General features: G+C 41.1%; 1 protein-coding gene across 5 annotated transcripts in view; it reads right to left on the bottom strand.

The window, feature by feature from the left end:
* The window catches only part of SNTG1 (syntrophin gamma 1), a 1,229,644-nt gene that overhangs the window by 635,503 nt on the left and 572,132 nt on the right, over window positions 1–22,009 (bottom strand). For all 5 annotated transcript variants that reach the window (XM_069731323.1, XM_069731324.1, XM_069731327.1 and 2 more), the window contains one exon: window positions 4,800–4,919. The gene's annotated coding sequence lies outside the window, so the exon portion shown is untranslated. The remainder of the gene's footprint in view (window positions 1–4,799; window positions 4,920–22,009) is intronic.

The following is a 22,009-nucleotide window of genomic DNA, read 5'->3' as shown; positions in this document are numbered from 1 at the left end:
CTCAGTCGAGGGGTTCAAGAGAGGCCTGGATGTCTTCCTGGAGCAGAACAATATTGTATCATACAATTATTAGGTTCTGTAGAAGGACGTAGATCTGGGGATTTATTATGATGGAATATAGGCTGAACTGGATGGACAAATGTCTTTTTTCGGCCTTACTAACTATGTTACTATGTTACTATGTTACTATGTATGCAGATTTCTTATCAAAAGCTAGGAATTTACAACTGAAAAAAAGGTTTAAGGATATATTGGGACCTTTGTCATTTGTATATAGCCTAAAATCATATGCATCAATAACTGCATTAATGTGAACATACTGTAGCTTAGAGACTCATGTACCTTGCCTTAATTGACCACATGCAAAATAAATGACACATGAAAAAACACAAAATGCTCAGGAAAACAGAAGATTATATTTTGTGATGGCATTTTTTTTTCATTCTCACACTTTACAATGTCACAGTACAAAGAAGCAGTTGCCAAAATTAACATAAACAGGTATGCTGTATCCTTTTAATAACACAAGATTAGCTGCTCTTGATTTGTAATTACAGGTGTGGAATACCGTTTATTTTTTTAATTTATTTTATGCACTGAGATAAGTCAATGAGTTTGCGAGAATCTTCATCTTTGTTAACCATTGCAAATGCAATATGTAGACTAGTATGGTAGCTAGTTGGTAGCTCTGTTGTACCCTACCCTTAGGAATCATACATATTGTAATATGATTGTTATGAGCTGTTCAAATAAGCTGCACTGCCAAACTGAGATTTGATTCATCTGTTCTTTAAAAAAAAAAATAATTACAATAGTTATAGAAAAAGTTACCACAACGGAAAAGAAATCTAATAAAGTAAAGGCTGAAAATGTGCAATTTATCCACATTGACTTGAGTTGCAGATAAAAGGAAATACCTACTACATAGCAGGTTAATATTATGGGTAATGGACAAGCATGTCATCATGGTGACAACTGTCAGCGGAGAATACAGGGAAACAAAAATCTGACAAATATGTTTACTCAGTAATCTGACACAGAATCACAAGTTGACATGTCATCCCAACAGATGTTTTATAAACTGAATGTCAAAAATGTCATCTCCAATGTTCTCATCTGATATTAAAAAGCCGAACAATCTCGGTTTAAATTTGATTTGGGAAAATCTGACATTTAATTTTTAGACGTTAAAAATTGGTCAAAACAAGAGTCCTTTAAATCCCTTTCTCCTTTTAAAAAGACAAAATCTGTTACATTTAATAAAGCAAACTTTAGATTTAAATCCCTACATTTAAATTACAATTGACAATCACAATTTCTTCTTGTGCATTACTGGATGCCATAAGATGCTCAGTCAAGCACACATGCTGGCTAAGTAACGAACATGTACAAAAAATAGATTTAATCGCTTTAAACTGAAAGTTTCATGTTAATATTATATATTCACTGTACATCCTCATTCTTATCCGTGAAATCCCAGTTCACTTATAAACATGAAAATGTGAAATGTAGATTATAAATGTGTAGATATTTCATTGCATATAGCATGGTCCTTACAACTATAGGAAAATTAAATTTCACATTTACTGGATGTATCATTCATAATGAAAGGATGCTAACATTTTATGCACATTTTTCACACTGTAATAGCTCTTCTTATAATATGTAATAGTGCATGCACAATCACTACTGTTAAAGAAGTGCTATGGTGATGGCAGGGCCAAGTTCTTATAGCTACAAAGCACAGTTTTCATCATCATTTTATCATGAATATTTAGAAAAGGAAAAATCAAGAAAATACAATTACAAAATGTACTAAATAAGATAATGATCAGTAAAAAAAAGCTTTGTGGTGTTATTTCCTCATACTGGTACATACTCAAAGATGGTTAAAATATATTCACTCCTTCTCTGCTTCAACCTTCCAGCTCTTCTTGGGTTGTTTAGATAGTTTGTGAAGTCTGTAATTAATGCTGTTCTCCCGCAGCGGATTTGATAAATCTGCAGGGCAAAACAACTGCGGTTCTCCCTGCAGATTTATCGCGGTTTCCGCTGCGGGTTTCCGCCTATACTATTGATGCTGCATATGCAGCAATATGCAGCATCAATAGTAATGTTAAAAATAATGAAAATTGGTTATACTCACCCTCTGACGTCCCGATCCCTCGGCGCTGCACCCGGCGGTCCGGTTCCAGAGATGCTGTGCGAGAAGGACCCTTCGTGACGTCACGGTCATGTGACCGCGACGTCACCGAAGGTCCTGGTCGCACAGCAACTCTGACCGGACGGCCGCGTGCAGCGCTGACTTCAGAGGGTGAGTATAACATGATTTTTTATTTTTATTCTTTTTTTTAACCCCAAATATGGTTCCCGGGGCCTGGAGGAGAGTCTCCTCTCCTCCACCCCGGGTACCATCCGCACATTATCCGCTTACTTCCCGCAACGTGGGCACAGCCCCATGCGGGAAGTAAGCGGTTCAATGTATTCCTATGGGTGCAGAATCGCAGCGATTCTGCACAAAGAAGTGACATGCTGCGGGTTTTAAACCGCTGCGTTCCCGCGCGGTTTTTCCCGCAGCATGTGCACAGCGGTTTGCAGTTTCCATAGGGTTTACATGTAAATGGAAACGCTATGGAAACTGCAGCGGACCCGCAGCGGCAAAATCGCTGCGGTTCCGCGGTAAAAACCGCAACGTGTGAATATAGCCTAAGAGTTATTGCTTTAGTGATATAATTTCTTAGTTCTTTATAATTTGTCAATTAACTCCATTTGTAATAGAACATTTAAATATGGGAATGAATGAAAGTGAGACTGTGCCCCGTAGTTGCTCATGGCGGAACTTGAGTAGGGCAGGTAATCAGAAGGACTTTTTTAAGTATATTGATTTTTTAAGTTGTTTTGCAAAGACAATTTATTGTGAGTAAAATACATTTTTGTTTCTGGAGGAATGAATGGTTCACATTGCTTCACTATCTGAAGGCATTCTGTCTTCTTTTCTTACATTAACCCCTTACCGGCATCGGACGTACTATACCGTCCGATGCCGGCTCCCCTGCTTTGATGCAGGGCTCCGCGGTGAGCCCGCATCAAAGCCGGGACATGTCAGCTGTTTTGAACAGCTGACATGTGCCCGTAATAGGCGCGGGCAGAATCGCGATCTGCCCGCACCTATTAACTAGTTAAATGCCGCTGTCAAACGCAGACAGCGGCATTTAACTACCGCTTCCGGCCGGGCGGCCGGAAATGACATCATCGCCGACCCCCGTCACATGATTGGGGGTCTGCGATGCTTGTATATTGTAACCATAGAGGTCCTTGAGACCTCTATGGTTACTGATGACCGGTGGCTGTGAGCGCCACCCTGTGGTCGGCGCTCACAGCACACCTCCATTTCTGCTACATAGCAGCGATCAGCAGATCGCTGCTATGTAGCAGAGCCGATCGCGTTGTGCCTGCTTCTAGCCTCCCATGGAGGCTATTGAAGCATGGCAAAAGTTAAAAAAAAAAGTTTAAAAAAATGTGAAAAAAAAAAAAAACATAAAAGTTTAAATCACCCCCCTTTCACCCCAATCAAAATAAATCAATTAAAAAAATATCAAATCTACGCATATTTGGTATCGCCGCGCTCAGAATCGCCCGATCTATCAATTAAAAAAAAGTATTAACCTGATCGCTAAACAGTGTACCGGGAAAAAAATTCGAAACGCCAGAATTACGTTTTTTTGGTCGCCGCGACATTGCATTAAAATGCAATAACGGGCGATCAAAAGAACGTATCTGCACCGAAATGCTATCATTAAAAACGTCATCTCGGCACGCAAAAAATAAGCCCTCAACCAACCCCAGATCACGAAAAATGGAGACGCTACGAGTATCGGAAAATGGCGCAATTTTTTTTTTTTTTTTAGCAAAGTTTGGAATTTTTTTTCACCACTTAGATAAAAAATAACCTAGTCATGTTAGGTGTCTATGAACTCGTACTGACCTGGAGAATCATAATGGCAGGTCAGTTTTAGCATTTAGTGAACGTAGCAAAAAAGCCAAACAAAAAACAAGTGTGGGATTGCACTTTTTTGCAATTTCACCGCACTTGGAATTTTTTTCCCGTTTTCTAGTACACGACATGCTAAAACCAATGATGTCGTTCAAAAGTACAACTCGTCCCGCAAAAAATAAGCCCTCACATGGCCAAATTGACGAAAAAATAAAAGAGTTATGGCTCTGGGAAGGAGGGGAGCGAAAAACGAACACGGAAAAACGAAAAAATCCCCTGGTCATCAAGGGGTTAATCTTTGTCTAGGGATTGACAAAGAAGAGGAGGAGTTGAAGTCAGTGCTCCATGAGGTTCTGAATGAACTTGTTTGTGCAGTGCTTCTCAAAAATAAAATACATTTCCTAACACTGGGAGAAGAGGTATTTCTAAAATGAAAGGTTCCATATGCTTTTTATATTTAATATATTTGATGTGTTTAAGATTCGATTGATAAAAAGCCATACTGTTCTGCTACGTAATTTTCACGCACAAATAAGCAAAATAAAGTCAATAACTTTGCAACCCACTGTTTCCACTGATGGCCAATAGAGTACAATGCTACTAACTTGCATATTTAGAATAAACAATGTACAGGTAGACAAAATAAACTTTTGTTTTCTGGTTATGAACTATAAATAGAAACCTTTATAAAGAAATTTTCTAAAAATCCAGAAAACACAACATGTCTATAAATAGGAGGACATGCAGTTTCAGCTTTAAATTAGTCAGTAATAATCCCCTAAAAATAGAAATCATATGAACTTACTACTTGCTCATGAAGCACAGCTGATTTTTTTTATCAGAAAAGGCAATCAAAAATTCATCCAAACATGAATCCAGATTTTGATTTTCCTTAATATTAGGTTGCGACGAAAACAGCAGACATCTGTTGATGAGAAAAAAAGCAATCAACCAAAAATCTACATGGCAAACATTTCTAAAGGAGAAACTAGCAAGCCAGAAACAATGATTCCAATAATGCATTCTGTAGAATGACCAAAGCATAGCTCACCATCGAAAACAATAGGACTGAGTTAGAAACATTTTTAGATATTTAGGGAAAAAAAGAATACATTGTGTCTGGGATTGTAATTATTGAGAAGGAAATGGCATGCTGAATAGCTACTCAACTTGCAAAGTGTTTTGTGAATTCTCAAATAGAGGTAATCAGTAACAATAATTAAACTTGACGTTAAGCATTCATTTGATGATTCTATCATCCATAGTGTGCCATGTTCCCCTCAGACTTAAGAGAGGTTCCATTCACTTGTCTATTTCCAATGTTGTGAGACTTTAATGAGCCGCTGCACTAACATGTAGTTTTTGTGCTGGCACGATGCCTGGATAGTGCTTATAGCCTGTATCTTTATTATCAGCAGTTTCTGGATGTAAAAGGAACATGCAAACCTCTAAACTACCACACTGTATAGAAATAGTAATGAAATTAACAAAAAAAATATTATTGGCAGTATGAAAAAAGTAGTTACTTAGTTTAAAGGTAAAATGTTGGGAGTGCACTGATGCATTCCCATTTATATTGAAGAAATAAAGTATGGGGAAGTGGACCTTATGCTTTTACCACTAATGATTGCATCCTTGGTGGATTAACCCTACTTCCTGCACCACAAATACAATGTTCATTCAGGTCAATATTTAGATCCTATTCAGGTTAGATCAAGAGATAGATCATTTTTAGGGTTAAAGAACCTCTCACATCAAAGTTTTTATCCTTTTTGTTATACTGCAGTAATCATGTCATACAGCTCTATGTACTTACAATTGCTCATTTTGCCTTTCTACTCAGTATATTCTTCCCCTTTTCTCTGCTCTATGTAGAAATAGGAAATGTCTTGTCCTTGCATTTATCATTTCCCTCTTCAACTCCTAAAGCAGCTGATCCCTCCTCTCCCCTACCAGGGAAAACTGACCTCCTGCTTCTACACAGAGCTTAGAAGGATTCAGCTAGTCAGATTTTAGTCATGTGATGTCATAGATGTAATGGAAACAAGAAGAACTAGTGTGTAGAAAGGTAAAATGAGCAATTGTAGGTACACAATGCTATATAATATGATGATTTCAATATAGTAAGAGGATAAAAACCTTCATGGGAGGGGTGCTTCTTTAATCCAATAACTATAAACTACAGCTGTATACAGGTGAGGTACACAATTCATGGCATAGGACACTATATATATATATATATATATATACATATATATATATGTATATATATATATATATATATATATATATATATATATATATATAAAAATACAGTAAACCCTTAACATATGTATACTTACTGGATACAGTATATTTCAATATATATATATATATATATATATATATTGAAATATACTGTATCCAGTAAGTATACATATGTTAAGGGTTTACTGTATTTTTATCAAATCTAACATTCAGAAGATTTTAAATAAGCATAATGATATTTCATGATATAAGTTGACCTTTTTATGATGTTACCGGTACAGTATAACACATATGATGGAATAAATATTTCATTCATTGTCACTCTGTCATATCAATACCAATCTTATGTGTGTTTTTATTAAAAGTGAAATGTAAGGAAATCCATAAAGTATCTTAAGGTCACCAAGTCTACCCCAAAGCAATCACAGTCTTCCATTTCCATTAATTCTCATTTCAAATTTAGTGAGATACATTTCTTAAGAGGAAAATAACTTCCTGATTATTCTATGGACACAGAACATAAAGTTACCCATAAGGATGAATCACTACGGGGAGCATTTTAACAATATTGCATACAAAGTTACAGACTATGATAACTTCTCATTAAAGCTATTGTTAATAGGCTCTTTTGAACGGTTATCATCACAAAATCCTACACTTCTGCTTTTGTGCTTTTCAAAAGGATTTTTAAAGCATTTGAAAGAGTTATTTAAAAAAAATCTGCTTAGCTTCAATAGGTTTTTACATTTTAATATTGTTATTGTTATAGCTGCTTTCATAAACAGATCAGTTATAGAATCCATTTTTCCTGGGCTACAGTATATTTCTATTATGCTATGCGAATCCCTAAGGAGTCTAAGATAAAGATATGCTTTCAAGCTATCTGTCTTTATTTTGGCATTATTTCTTGACAACTTTTGTGTTGCTGTTTGTATATAGAGAAATTAATATACAAAAAAAATAGAACGATAGAGAAATAAAATATTACCACAGCACTAATCTAAGTACAGTGTATGTGCAAGCTTTCAGTTTCGCGAACCACAGAACCTCAAAATACAGAAAAACAAAAAAAGAAGACACTGATATAATCCAGATTAAAAAGTTAGATATTTACTCATTTGTTGTGAATGGGATAAATAGTTACTTTTTGGGCGCAATCAGACGACCATATAGAATGGACAACGTTCACATCGCAGTGCATGAACTGGCCGGCGGCTCTCCTGACCTGAGTATGACAGCTGTGTAGAAATACATGCTGTTATGCTCAGGTCTGGAGAGCCATCAACCAGTCTGAGCATTTTGATGCAATCGCCTCCCATGTTAAATGGCCTTCTAACTGTGCCCTTTCACCTAGACCATATTGGAGAGCTGCCTCCTATTTATCTATCTACATATATATGTAAAATTAAAAAATTGGTACAGCACCAGCAATAAATAAAATAGTAGAGTGAAAAGACTGCCAGGTATGACCAATCCACCAAAATATCCCAAAAAATTGAGGCAGTACTCCAATGCAGAAAAATAGAAAAGTATTCAACGGCCCATACTGGAAATGGCGATATTTTGGCCCAAATGAGGACCTTTCTCAACCTAGATAAAGGTCTCTATTTTGAGCAAAATGTTGCCTTTGCCACTATGGGATTTTAAATACTTTTCTATTTTTCTACATTGGGTGCTGCCACTTTATAAAGTCACTAGCAAAGTGCTGGTGGGGAGATGAACTCAGAATTTTTTTCCAGCACACTATGTGTTGAGAGGGGTTAATCAGCCATTTTAAGGGCTGGGGTTTTGTGTCTACCTTATCTCCACCCCAGGGTGTGGTCTGGGGTTTGAATAGTTAGCCTTCTGAGGCATTCAGGTATTTAAGTAGGCTTGGACAGTGGAACTCTAGTGATATTTGAAAGGAATCTGAACAATTACTTGTGAATTTCCTGAATGGGCGGATCCCCTCAGCCACATGGGCTGTGCTTTATGCTATGTTTTCTTTTTCCTTAGGCCAGAAAGGCCTTGTTTATCTCTGCTAGTTCTGCACTGGTTTATGCAGCACCATCAAAAAACCAGTGAGAGTCTTAAAGAGAGAGTGTACCTATGTCTACCTCCATATGCTATATACATATATATACTAGATGGTGGCCTGTTTCTAACGCATCGGGTATTCTAGAATATGCATGTCCACGTAGTATATTGCACAGCCCACGTAGTATATTGCCCAGCCATGTAGTATATTGCCCAGCCACATAGTATATTGCCCAGCCACGTAGTATATTCCCCAGTCACGTAGTATATTGCCCAGTCACATAGTATATTGCCCAGTCACGTAGTATATTGCCCAGTCACGTAGTATATTGCCTAGCCCATGTAGCATATTGCTCAGCCACGTAGTATATTGCCCAGGCCACATAACATATTGCCCAGCCACGTAGTATATTGCCTAGCCACATAGTATATTGCCCAGCCACGTAGTATATTGCCAAATCATATACTATATTGCCCAGCTACGTAGTATATTGCCCAGCCACGTAGTATATTGCCCAGTCACATAGTATATTGCCCAGTCACGTAGTATATCGCCCAGCCACGTACTATATTGCCCAGTTACATAGTACATTGCCCAGTGACGTAGTATAAAGCACAGAGCCACGTAGTATATTGCCCAGCCACGTAGTATATTGGCCAGTCACATAGAATATTGCCCAGCTACATAGTATATTGCCCAGCCACGTATGTCACAGGTTAAAAAATAAAAAATAAACACATACTCACCTTCCGGTGCACTCGGCAGCTTCCGGTCCCAGGGTTGGTAGCGCAGGACCCGTGATGACGTCGCAGTCACATGACCATGACATCATGGCAGGTCCTTGTCGCATACCATCCTTGCCACCGGAACCTGCCGCTTGCATGGAGCGGTTACCGGAGCGTGGCGAGGAGCGGGAAAGGCGACAAAAGGTGAGTATATAATGATTTTTTATTTTTTTACGATTTGTAACATTAGATCCTTTTACTATTGATGCTGCATAGGCAGCATCAATAGTAAAAACTTGGTCACACAGGGTTAATAGCGGCGGTAACGGAGTGAGTTACCCACGGTATAACGCGGTCCATTACCGCTGGCTTTAACCCTGTGTGAGCGGTGACTGCGGAGAGTATGGAGTGGGTGCCGGGCACTGACTGCAGGGGAGTAGGGAGGGACTAATCGAACTGTGGCCATTGCTGATTGGTCGTGGCAGCCATGATAGGCAGCTGGCAAGACCAATCAGCGACTTGGATTCTATGACAGACAGAGGCCGCGACCGATGAATATCCATGACAGATAGAAGGACAGACAGAAGGACAGACAGAAAGACGGAAGTGACCCTTAGACAATTATATAGTATATATATATATATATATATATATATATATATATAGTACAGACCAAAAGTTTGGGACACACCTTCTCACTTAAAGATTTTTTTGTATTTTCATGACTATTAAAATTGTAAATTCACACTGAAGGCATCAAAATTATTAATTAACACATGTGGAATTATATACTTAACAAAAAGTGTGAAACAACTGAAAATATATCTTATTTTCTAAGTTCTTCAAAGTAGCCACCTTTTGCTTTGATGACTGCTTTGCACACTCTTGGCATTCCCTTGATGAGCTTCAAGAGGTAGTCACCGGAAATGGTTTTCACTTCACAGATGTGCCCTGTCAGGTTTAATAAGTGGGATTTCTTGCCTTATAAGTGGGGTTGGGACCATCAGTTGTGTTCTGCAGGAGTCTGGTGGATACACAGCTGATAGTCCTACTGAATAGACTGTTAGAATTTGTATTATGGCAAGAAAAAAGCAGCTAAGCAAAGAAAAATGAGTTGCCATCATTACTTTAAGAAATGAAGGTCAGTCAGTCCAAAAAATTGGGAAAACTTTGAAAGTGTCCCCAAGTGCAGTTGCAAAAACCATCAAGTGCTACAAAGAACCTGACTCACCTGAGGACCGCACCAGGAAAGGAAGACCAAGAGTTTATCCGAGTCACCAGCCTCAGAAATCGAAGGTTAACAGCAGCTCAGATTAGAGACCAGGTCAATGCCACACAGAGTTCTAGCAGCAGACAAATCTCTACAACAATTGTTAAGAGAAGACTTTGTGCAGGAGGCCTTCATGGTAAAATACCTGCTAGGAAACCACTGCTAAGGACAGGCAACAAGCAGAAGAGACTTGTTTGGGCTAACGACCACAAGGAATGGACATTAGACCAGTGGAAATCTGTACCTTTGGTCTGATGAGTCCAAATTTAAGATCTTTGATTCCAACCACCGTGTCTTTGTGCGATGCAGAAAAGGAGAATGGATGGACTCTACATGCCTGGTTCCCACCGTGAAGCATGGAGGAGGATGTGTGATGGTGTGGGGGTGCTTTGCTGGTGACACTGTTGGGGATTTATTCAAAATTGAAGGCATACTGAACCAGCATGGCTACCACAGCATCTTGCAGTGGCATGCTATTCCATCTGGTTTGCGTTTAGTTGGACCATCATTTATTTTTCAACAGGACAATGACCCCAAACACACCTCCAGGCTGTGTAAGGGCTATTTGTCCAAGAAAGAGAGTGATGGAATACTACGCCAGATGACCTGATGGTTTGGGGTGAGCTGGACCGCAGAGTGAAGGCAAAAGGGCCAACAAGTGCTAAGCATCCCTGGGAACTCCTTCAAGATTGTTGGAAGACCATTTCCGGTGACTACCTCTTGAAGCTCATGAAGAGAATGCCAAGAGTGTGCATAGCAGTCATCAAAGCAAAAGGTGGCTACTTTGAAGAACCTAGAATATAAGACATATTTTCAGTTGTTTCACACTTTTTTTAAGTATATAATTCCACATGAGTTAATTCATAGTTTTGATGCCTTTAGTGTGAATTTACAATTTTCATAGTTATGAAAATACAGAAAAATCTTTAAAGGAGAAGGTGTGTCCAAACTTTTGGTCTGTACTGTATATATATAGTACAGACCAAAAGTTTGGACACACCTTCTCATTTCTGTATTTTCATGGCTATGAAAATTGTACATTCACACTGAAGGCATCAAAACTATGAATTAACACATGTGGAATTATATACTTAGCAAATATGTGTGAAACAACTGAAATTATGTCTTATATTCTATGTTCTTCAAAGTAGCCACCTTTTGCTTTGATGACTGCCTTGCACACTCTTGGCATTATCTTGATGAGCTTCAAGAGGTAGTCACCGGGAATTGTTATCACTTCACAGGTGTGCCCTGTCAGGATTAATAAGTGGGATTTCTTGCCTTATAAATGGGGTGGGGACCATCAGTTGTGTTGTGCAGAAGTCTGGTGGGTACACAGCTGATAGTCCTACTAAATAGACTGTTAGAATTTGTATTATTGCAAGAAAAGAGCAGCTAAGTAAAGAAAAACGAGTAGACATCATTTCTTTAAGAAATGAAGGTCAGTCAGTCCGACAAATTGGGAAAGCTTTGAAAGTGTCCCCAAGTGCAGTGGCAAAAACCATCAAGCGCTACAAAGAAACTGGCTCACATTAGGACCGCCCCAGGAAAGAAAGATCAAGAATCACCTCTGCTTCTGAGGATAAGTTTATCAAAGTCACCAGCCTCCGAAATTGCAGGTTAACAGCAGCTCAGATTAGAGACCAGGTCAATGCCACACAGAGTTCTAGCAGCAGACACATCTCTACAACAACTGTTAATAGGAGACTTTGTGCAGCAGGCCTTCATGGTAAAATACCTGCTAGGAAACCACTGTTAAGGACAGGCAAAAAAACAGAAAAGACTTGTTTGGGCTAAAGAACACAAGGAATGGACCTTAGACCAGTGGAAATCTGTGCTTTGGTCTGATGAGTCCAAATTTGAGATCTTTGGTTCCAACCACCGTGTCTTTGTGCGATGCAGAAAAGGTGAATGGATGGACTCTACATGCCTGGTTCCCACCGTTAAGCATGGAGGAGGAGGTGTGATGGTGTGGGGGTGCTTTGCTGGTGACAATGTTGGGGATTTATTCATAATTGAAGGCATACTGAACCAGCATTCCTATCACAGCATCCTGCAGCGGCATGCTATTTCATCCGGTTTGCATTTAGCTGGGCCATCATTTATTTTTCAACAGAACAATGACCCCAAACACACCTTCAGGCTGTGTAAGGGCTATTTGACCAAGAAGGAGAGTGATGGGGTGCTACTCCAGATGACCTGGCCTCCACAGTCACCAGACTTGAACCCAATCGAGATGGTTTGGGTGAGCTGGACCGCAGAGTGAAGGCAAAAGGGCCAACAAGTGCTAAGCATCTCTGGGAACTCCTTTTAGATTGTTGGAAGACCATTCCCGGTGACTACCTCTTGAAGCTCATCAAGAGTATGCCAAGAACCTAGAATATAAGACAAAATTTCAGTTGTTTCACACTTTTTTTTAAGTATATAATTCCACATGTGTTAATTCAGAGTTTTAATGCCTTCAGTGTGAATGTACAATTGTTACCTAATTAGTTAATTTATTATGCAACAAAAGTGATAAGATTTATAATTAAGAATTATAACTTAGATGATGTAAGCAAATATTAAAACATAATGCAGCATTCAAAAATGTTAAACATTGCCGCATTCTTACTTGCAATTTTTTGTGAAACATTATTTTTTAACCCTTCCTGACCTGTGACACCACGCAGGCATCGTGAAACTCGGTGCTTTCCTAACCTGTGACACCACATAGGCATCATGGCGGGATCATGTTCCTGCGGGTCAGATGACCGGGGTCACTGAAATGTCACCAGACCCGCAGGTACGTGAGGCCCTGTAGTAGACCGCAGGGGGTGGCTTTGCAACCCCATGGCTATGATCGCTCTGATTGGCTGTTGAAAGTGAAACAGTCAATCAGAGCAATTGTAATTCTTCACCAATGAAACTTGGTGAAATATTGCAATCCAGCCATGGCCGATGCTGCAATATCAAGGGCCATTGGCTGGTTGTAGATGACCTCTGTGTCATCCCCCCTCAGATCTGATTGGAGCTAGCATCCATGTGACGCTATCCCTCCAATAAGATGTGGAGGGGTGGTGTGAACTATAGAGGGGCAGTGTGAACTCTGTCTGCCCTCGCTCTTCAACCTCACCCCATCCATGGAAGCTAAAGAACGAGGTCCCTGCCTGATGCCCTGCCACCGCCGACACTGACTGATGACCACAATCTGCCACTGTCGCTCCTGCCACCGATCACTCCACTGCCATACATATTTGCTCACTCTGTGCTGCCCTCCGCTACCCTCTGAGGCTCTCCACTCCCCCACCGTCTGATTCCACACTGACCTCCTCTTCCTCCCCCTCCCCTGTGATCACACCACTGCCCTGGTGATCACCCCCTGCCCCAGTGATCACCCTCCTGCCCTGGTTTTCACCCTCCACCCCAGTGATCATCCCCTGACCCTGTTATCACCCCATGGTCCTGTGATCACTAGTGTTGAGCATTCCGATACTGCAAATATCGGGTATCAGCCGATATTTGCTGTATCGGAATTCCGATACCGAGTTCCGATATTTTTGCGATATCGGAAATCGGAAGTTCCTATGAGTTCCCAGTCATCTTCGGCGTGTGCGGCGCGTATGGTTCCCAGGGTCTGGAGGAGAGGAGACTCTCCTTCAGGCCCTAAGATCCATATTCATGTAAAACATAAAGAATAAAAATAAAGAATATGGATATACTCACCCCTCCGACGAACCCTGGCTGTCACCGCTGCGAGTGCCTGCCTCCGTTCCTAAGAATGCAGTGAGTGAAGGACCTTCAATGATGTCACGGTCACGTGAGCGGTCAGGTTTCCTCTCCTTCAGACCCTGGGAACCATCCAGGATCACTTCCGACATTTGTGTCCCATTGACTCGCATTGGTATTGGGTATCGGTATTGGCGATATTCGATATTTTTTTGGATATCGGCCGATACCATCCGATACCGATACCTTTGAATATCGGAAGGTATCTCTCAACACTAGTGATCACCCACCAGCCGGTGCCTTGCTTCTGCTAGCTGGCTGGTGTAAGGCACCCTGCTGCTGCCGATGATCACCCCTGCCCTGCTGCCGGTGATCGCACCCTGTCCTGGTGATTAACCCTGCCCTGTTGATCTCCCTCCTACCCTGGTGATCGCCCCCTGCCCCGATGATCACCCCCTGCCCCAGAGATCACCCCACTGCCCCGGTGATCACCCCTCAAACAAGTGTTCACCCCTCTGCCCCAGTGATCACCCCTTCCCACCCCAGTGATTACCACTCCTGCTGCTGCCTGCTCCTGCATCTCCTCAGCCCCTTGCACCTGACAGCCCCCTCCTGCCCTCCGGACCTGTAAGCCCCATCCAGCCCCCCCACACCAGACAGCCCCCCACACCTGACAGCCCCCTCGCACATACACACGCACACTATAATAACGTTTAGCTTTTTTTTACACACACACACCACATACATAATGTCCCGCTCATCCCAGTCACAAAGGATGTACTCAGCTGAGGAAGCATATGCCCTTATTGCCTCGGAAGCTGATAGAGAGGGAGAGGGCCCCACTTTTCTCTTTATTGCCTCTGAAACTGATATAGAGGGAGAGTACCCCACTTTTCTTTATTCCTCCCACGCTTCCTCCTCCAGTAACTCAGGCTCACCGCCATGAAAATGTTACAGGACAAGATGTCATCTGGAGGCCGGGGAGAAGAGCTGGAAGCCATGGTGGAAGACCCCCAGCCAAGTGTGAGTAACCCTCAACCTAGTGCTAGTCATGCCAAACCTAGCAATAGTGCCCCCTTCTGGACCGTTGTCCCTGAAAATTTTGCTCCATGGATTCCTGATTTTGTTCCCAAATCAGGAATCCAGTTCAAGACTGCCAATCTCAGGGAAATAGACTTTTTCAAAGTCTATTTCTTTGAGTCAATTGTCAGTCTTATGGTGGAGCAAAGTAACTTGCATGCCCTGCAATTTTTGGCAGAATCCCCTAATTCACCATTTTCTACTTGGAGCCCCGTTGACTCAGTAGAAATGATCAAACAATAGGGACTGGTCCTTCACATGGGGATTGTGAAGAAATCAGAAATTCACCAATACTGGAGAACAGATATTTTATGTCAAACTCCAATATTTGGCATGGTTATGTTTCCCACACATTTTGAGGCAATTCATAAGTTTCTGCATTTTAGGGTCAATACTGACAGCCTTCCCCGCGATGACCCGAATTTTGATAGACTGTTCAAAATTCAGCTGGTCATCGAACACTTCAGCAACAAATTTGTGTGAATGAATACCTCATTCACTTCAAAGGGAGACTTAAATTCCGTCACTACCTGCCCAGTAAGAGGGCGAGGTACGGGATACAACTCTATAAGCTGTGTGAGAGTACCTCAGGGTACAATCATAGCTTTACAGTTTACCAAGGGAAGGATAGCAGGATCCAACCCCCAGAATGCCCACCTGTCTGGGGGTGAGTGGGAAAATAGTGTGGGATTTGGTCCACCCACTGCTTGATAAAGGTTACCATCTGTATGTTGATAACTTTTATACAAGCATCCCACTCATTCAATCCCTCTCTTCCAGAGCTACCACAGCTTGTGGTACTGTGTGCAGAAACCAGAGGGGTCTCCCTTTGTCGCTAATTGACTAGCCTCTCCCAAAGGGTGAGAGCCAAGCCCAATGTAGCGGTGACAAGGTTGTGGCCAAGTTCAAAGACCAAAGTTACATTTTTTTCTTGACAACAATCCATGGTCCTGGCAAAACAGCCACTACCATTAGAGGTACCCCAGTACAAGTCCACAAACCGGACTGTGCCAACAAACACATGGTGGTAGTTGATCTTTCTGATCAAGTCATCCAGCCCTATAAGGCCATGAGGAAGGAGAAGGTGTGGTATAAAAACCGGCTCTGCACATCGTACAAATGGCACTGTATAATGCATATGTGCTATCATGATGTGCAGGCCAGACCATCAACACCTTCCTTCAGTTCCAGGAGGCGATGATAAAGGCCCTGATGCTTGGAAATGATGAAGGAGTGTTCCCCAGCACCCCTGGAACTCCAGTTTCCCGTATGGTACCAGGCATCATTTTCCTGGTGAGGGGAGAGCAAAAAAAAGGTGCAGGTTATGCTTTGAAAGGAGGATAAGAAAGGAAACTCGTTTCCAATATGAAACATGTCCTGACAAACTTGGACTGTGTTTGAATGAATGCTTCAGAATTAATCACATGTCCTTGGACTAAACACATCCTGACATTCCCCTACAGAACTCACCCACACCAGCCTGACCTACACAACACCACACAGACACCAACCTGTCGTATGTTAAACCACAAACACCAACCTGACATACATTTCACCCCACCAACCTACGTCAGGTTGGTGTGTGGTGTGGTATAGTGTACGTCAGGGTGATGTGTATGGTGTACTTAACACCGCACACACCAACCTGACATATACTACACTACATACACCAATCTGACATACACTACACCATACGACACACCAACCTGACATACAATACATACTTTCCATAAACGACATAGTGTCCGCTAACGATTGGAGCTATTCAAAAAGTCAAATGGTGCTTCTTCCCTTCAAAGCCCTGCCGTGCGCCCAAACAGTGGTTTATGACCATATATTACATATCCATGTACTCGAGAGAAATTGCCCAACAAATTTTAGGATCAATTTTATCCTGTTGCCTACATGAAATTGAAAAAATTGAGGCTAAAGAAATTTTTTGTAACAAATTAACTACTTTTTCATTTTTACCGATCAATTTGTGAAGCACCTGGGGGTTCAAAGTGTTCACTATGCATCTAAATAAGTTCCTTGGGGGTCTAGTTTCCAAAATGGGCTCACTTGTGGGGAAGCTCCAATGTTTAGGCACACAGGGGCTCTCCATAGGCAACATGGTGTCCGCTAATGATTGGAGCTAATTTTCCATTCAAAAAGTCAAATAGTGCTCCTTCCCTTCCAGGCCCTGCCGTGCACCCAAACAGTGGTTTATGACCACATGTGAGATATTGTTGTACTCAGGAGAAATTGCTCAACAAATTTTAAGATCCATTTTAACCTATTGCCCATGTGAAAATAAAAAAATTGAGGCAAAAAAAAAACATTTTTGTTGGAAAAATTAAAATGTCCATTTTTTCTTCCACGTTGCTTTAGTTCCTATGAAAGATTAATAATTTCTTGAATGTAGCTTTGAGTAGCTTGAGGTGGTGCAGTTTTTGGAATGGTGCCACTTTTGGGTGTTTTCTGTAATGTAGGCCCCTCAAAGGGATATATGATGTGGTCACTGAAAAAAATGGTTTTGTAAATTTTGCTGGAATAATGATAAATTACTGATAAATTTTGAACCCTTATAACTTCCTAACAATTTTTTTTCCCCAAAATTGTGCTGATGTAAAGTAGACGTGATAAATGTTATTTATTATGTTATTTATATAATTTATAGTTAATGTTATTTATTAACTATTTTGTGTCACATAACTCTGGTTTAACAGGATAAAAATTCAAAATTTGACAATTTCTGTTTTTTTCACAAATAAACGTAAAAATTAGCTACCCAAGTTTACCACTAACATGAAGCCCAATATGTTATGAAAAAACAATCTCAGAATTGCTAGGATCCGTTGAAGTGTTCCTGAGTTATTACCTCATAAATAGACACTGGTCAGAATTGCAAAAAAATGGCAAGGTCATTACGGTCAATATAGGCTGAGTCGTACTGTAGCTAATTTTTTGGGGAAAAAATTGTCATATTTTTGCATTTCCATTTATTCACCAATGTGTCAATTTATGATTTACAAAATTATTTATAATTTATGTAAATTATAAAAAGTCATATAGGGGTATAAATGTCATACATTTATATAAGTTAGCAAATGCATAAAATTATTAAATGATATAGAAATTTAAATTTCTGATACCTATAACAATCTATGAGTTACAGTCCATTTATACTGATACCTTTTTTCAAGAATAAAAAATGTAACTCTTTAAATCCTTCCTCTAAACTTTTCCATTCCCTTATTATTTTTTTTGCTCTTCTTTGTATCTGTTCTGACTCCATCTCATATGTTTTATGAACTAGGACCCCGAACTGCACTGAATATTTCAGCTGAGACTGTGTTAATGTTTCATGAAGAGATAAGATTATGTCCCTGATGTGCGAGTTCATGCCTCTTTTAATATATGAGAATTTTTCCTGCTGGCCTCAGAAACAGCTGATTGACATTGCATTTTGTGATTTAGTCTGTGATATACAGAATCATTCATTCTCTACAGAAATAAATATCTCCATTCTCTGCAGCAAGAGATTCATACTACTGAAGTCCTCAATGCAGATATCATGTATGATTTATTACCTCCATCAGGTTAGATATGTGAGGTTTTGGATCAGTACCAAGAATCCAGCACCTTTAATAATTATAGAATTTGACGTAGAATTAAAAAAAGCTGAGTATGCTGCAAATCTATCATTTATCTATCACGGTTAGCACATGTATAGCCTTTCAGTTTTTGACTATTAATGTAAAGAATTAACATCACCCGGGTAACAAAATTAAATCTAAAAAATGACCTTTATTAGGAACTAGTTGAAGAACCCAGCGTTGCCCGGGAATAGTAAGTGACTGTGGTTAGTTATAACAAATTATAATGATTATATTGCATATAAAAACATTTCACATCATATATTCAATTTCCCCTCACTCCATTATTTTCCCCTCACTCCTCTCATTTTCCAGTCACACCTCTTCATTTACACCTCACACCTCTCATTTTCAAGTCACATCTCTCATTTTCCCCTCACTCCACTATTTTCCCCTCACTTCACTATTTTCCCCTCACTCTTCTCATTTTCCCTTCATTCCTCTCATTTTCCCCTCACTCCTCTCATTTTCCCCTCACTCCTCTCATTTTCACCTCACTCCTCTCTTCCCCTCACACGTGTACAGCAATTTCCTGTTATGAGCACAGCGGTGTAATCCATGAGGCTCCTCCCTTTCCCTTAACGTTATGCCTCACAGGAGCAACTCCATTCTAGACACGATGAAGCTAGATGTGGCCTGTGCCTGTCACGCACTGATACTCTGAAGGCAGGGGCCCTGATTGTAGCTTGCAGTGGCTGGGACGTTGCAGCCGCTGAGTTTTGCAGGGTGGCTTTCAAGGTGAATGTGTATCCACCCATGTGCACTAACAACATGGTTCCTGTGGACAGGGCTTTGCGTGTGGAGTGAGTATGGTTATGTGGAGTGGGCGGGGCTATGTGGAGTGGTCATGGCTTGATACATATACACATATTGTTAGGGTCTACGGATCACACCAAATGTAAAATATGAGAAGGTTTGATTGCAACCCGGGTCCACCTTGCAGTGATGGGAAAACCACAGCTAGAGGACAGTGGCAGAGTGTAGCTGCGAGCAAGCACCGTAAACACACCGAGTTAAACGTCACTCGGTGTGAACAAAGTGCAACGTGCCTGACTCTGTTACTCCACAGAGCTGTACAAAAGCTGAGAGCATTCTAGACTATGCCCTGTTAGATGTCACAGGGGTATAGTGGAATTAACCTAGTGAGGACCCTATAAGTCACCCCCCACTACGCTAGTGATTGTACCTGCTCTGACCCACGGTGGCTTTTGAGCCTGCACCTGAGGATGCCCGGTGCAGATGCTAAGTTCAATCTGGAGTTCCCAACCTACACTGCCTGTCTAGAAACACACTCATAGTGCTATAAGCGGCACACATGCATACAGGGTGGTAACTGGCCCACTAACACACACACAGAGCAAATATGAATGCAATCTTAGAACGCCAATGAGCGCACCAGAGGACTTTTTATACGTTCCTGTTCAAGACCAGTCTGACAGGACCTTGCTAGTGAACCAATCAGGAACTGCCACATCACCCGAGCAGCTGACGACCGACCACCAACGAGAGGTCGCCTCACGAGCATGCTCAGTGGAGTGATTTCTGGACTTAGACCCATGAATGTCTGTTCACTGCCTATAGCGGTCACCTGACCACTCACCTAACCGTGATGTCATCGAAGGTCCTTCACTCACTGCATTCTAAGGAACGGAGGCAGACGCTCGCAGCGGTGACAGCCAGGGTTCGCCGGAGGGGTGAGTATATCCATATTTTTTATTTTTATTCTTTATTTTTTACATGAATATGGATCCCAGGGCCTGAAGGAGAGTTTCCTCTCCTTCAGACCCTGGGAACCATACGCACCGCACATGTCGAAGATGACTGGGAACACTTCTGATTCCGATTTCCGATATCACAAAAATATCGGAACTCGGTATCGGAATTCTGATACAGCAAATATCGACCAATACCCAATATTTGCAGTATCAGAATGCTCAACACTACTGTCAAGCAAATTATATGCTTTCATACTGTTTTCGCACCAGTCATTTAATCTTTGGTGCAAGCCTGCTATTTTGAAGTGACAATATCACAAAGATTCTTCTTAAAGAGAACCTGACACATGGTAAATGTGGGCCAATCCATGGTCAGCATATATTAGATACTGGCTGTATGAATTCAGTTAGGTATTTTTGACTCTGAAGCACTGTGTTTCAGAGAAAAACATACCGTATATACTCGAGTATCAGCAGAGAATTTCACCCATTTTTTAGGCTGAAATTGCCCCTCTCGGCTTAAAATCGTGTCATACCCAGGTGTCAGTGAAAAGAGGGAGACACAAAAGCGCAAATAGGGTCTTATCAAACGTTGCACGAAGTTGCCCACCAAGAGAACTACTCACCTGGTGAGATTGAAGGAAAGACATATATTAATGGCGGCTGCTGCAGATCCACAGGTCAGTGCAGGACCTGATTGAAGTACACACTTAGATTGGAGTGATGTGTATTTAAACCCTGTACACCTATGACTCTTGTACAATATTTGTGGTATGTCCTGATGAAGGGGTCACCTGAACCCTGAAACGCGTAGCATAAACCACGTTGAAACCTCTACAATTTTTGAAATTCTTCTTGCGGCACCATGGGGATGATCCTTTTTTCTCCTAAGTGTATACCCAGGGGTCGGCAGGGCAGGTGGAGCAGCAGCTGTGTAATCTGTTATGACCTGGTGGTTAAGAGGCCACACTGAAATGACCTGGTGGCTAAAACGCAACATGGAACGAGCTCTGAGAAGGTGGTATCTCTACTGACCGCAGTCCCTAATACTAACAACACAACTAGAAATAGCCGTGGGATGTTCCTGACACTCCCTAGACACCTCGTCACAGCCTAAGATATAACTACCCCTAAAGAAGGAAATAGAAAGCTATCTTGCCTCAGAGAAACCCCCAAAAGGAAAGACAGCCCCCCACAAATATTGACTGTGAAAGGAGAGGGAAATGACGAACACAGAAATGAAATTAGAATTCAGCAAAGGGGAGGCCAATACTAAGCTAGATAGACAGAGAGCAAAGGATACTGTGCGGTCAGTATTAAAAACTACAAAATCCACGCAGAGTTTACAAAAATGAACTCCACACCGACTCACGGTGTGGAGGGGCAAATCTGCTTTCCCAGAGCTTCCAGCTAGCCTAAAAAAGACATAGTGACAAGCTGGACAAAAGAGACAAAATGCAAAGCAATAGAGTCCAAACAGATGGACAAACAAAACTAGCAAAACTTATCTTTTGCAGACAAGGACTCGCCATATGAGAAATCCAAGGGAAGAATCAAATCCAACCAAGAACATTGACAGCAGGCATGGACTAAAGCCCAGAGCAGGTTTAAATAA

The sequence above is a fragment of the Ranitomeya imitator genome, chromosome 6, assembly GCF_032444005.1.
Source record: "Ranitomeya imitator isolate aRanImi1 chromosome 6, aRanImi1.pri, whole genome shotgun sequence".
In the NCBI taxonomy this organism is placed as follows: Eukaryota; Metazoa; Chordata; class Amphibia; order Anura; family Dendrobatidae; genus Ranitomeya; species Ranitomeya imitator.
The sequence above is the reverse complement of the archived record's forward strand: the minus strand, read 5'-3'. Positions and strand labels throughout refer to the sequence as shown.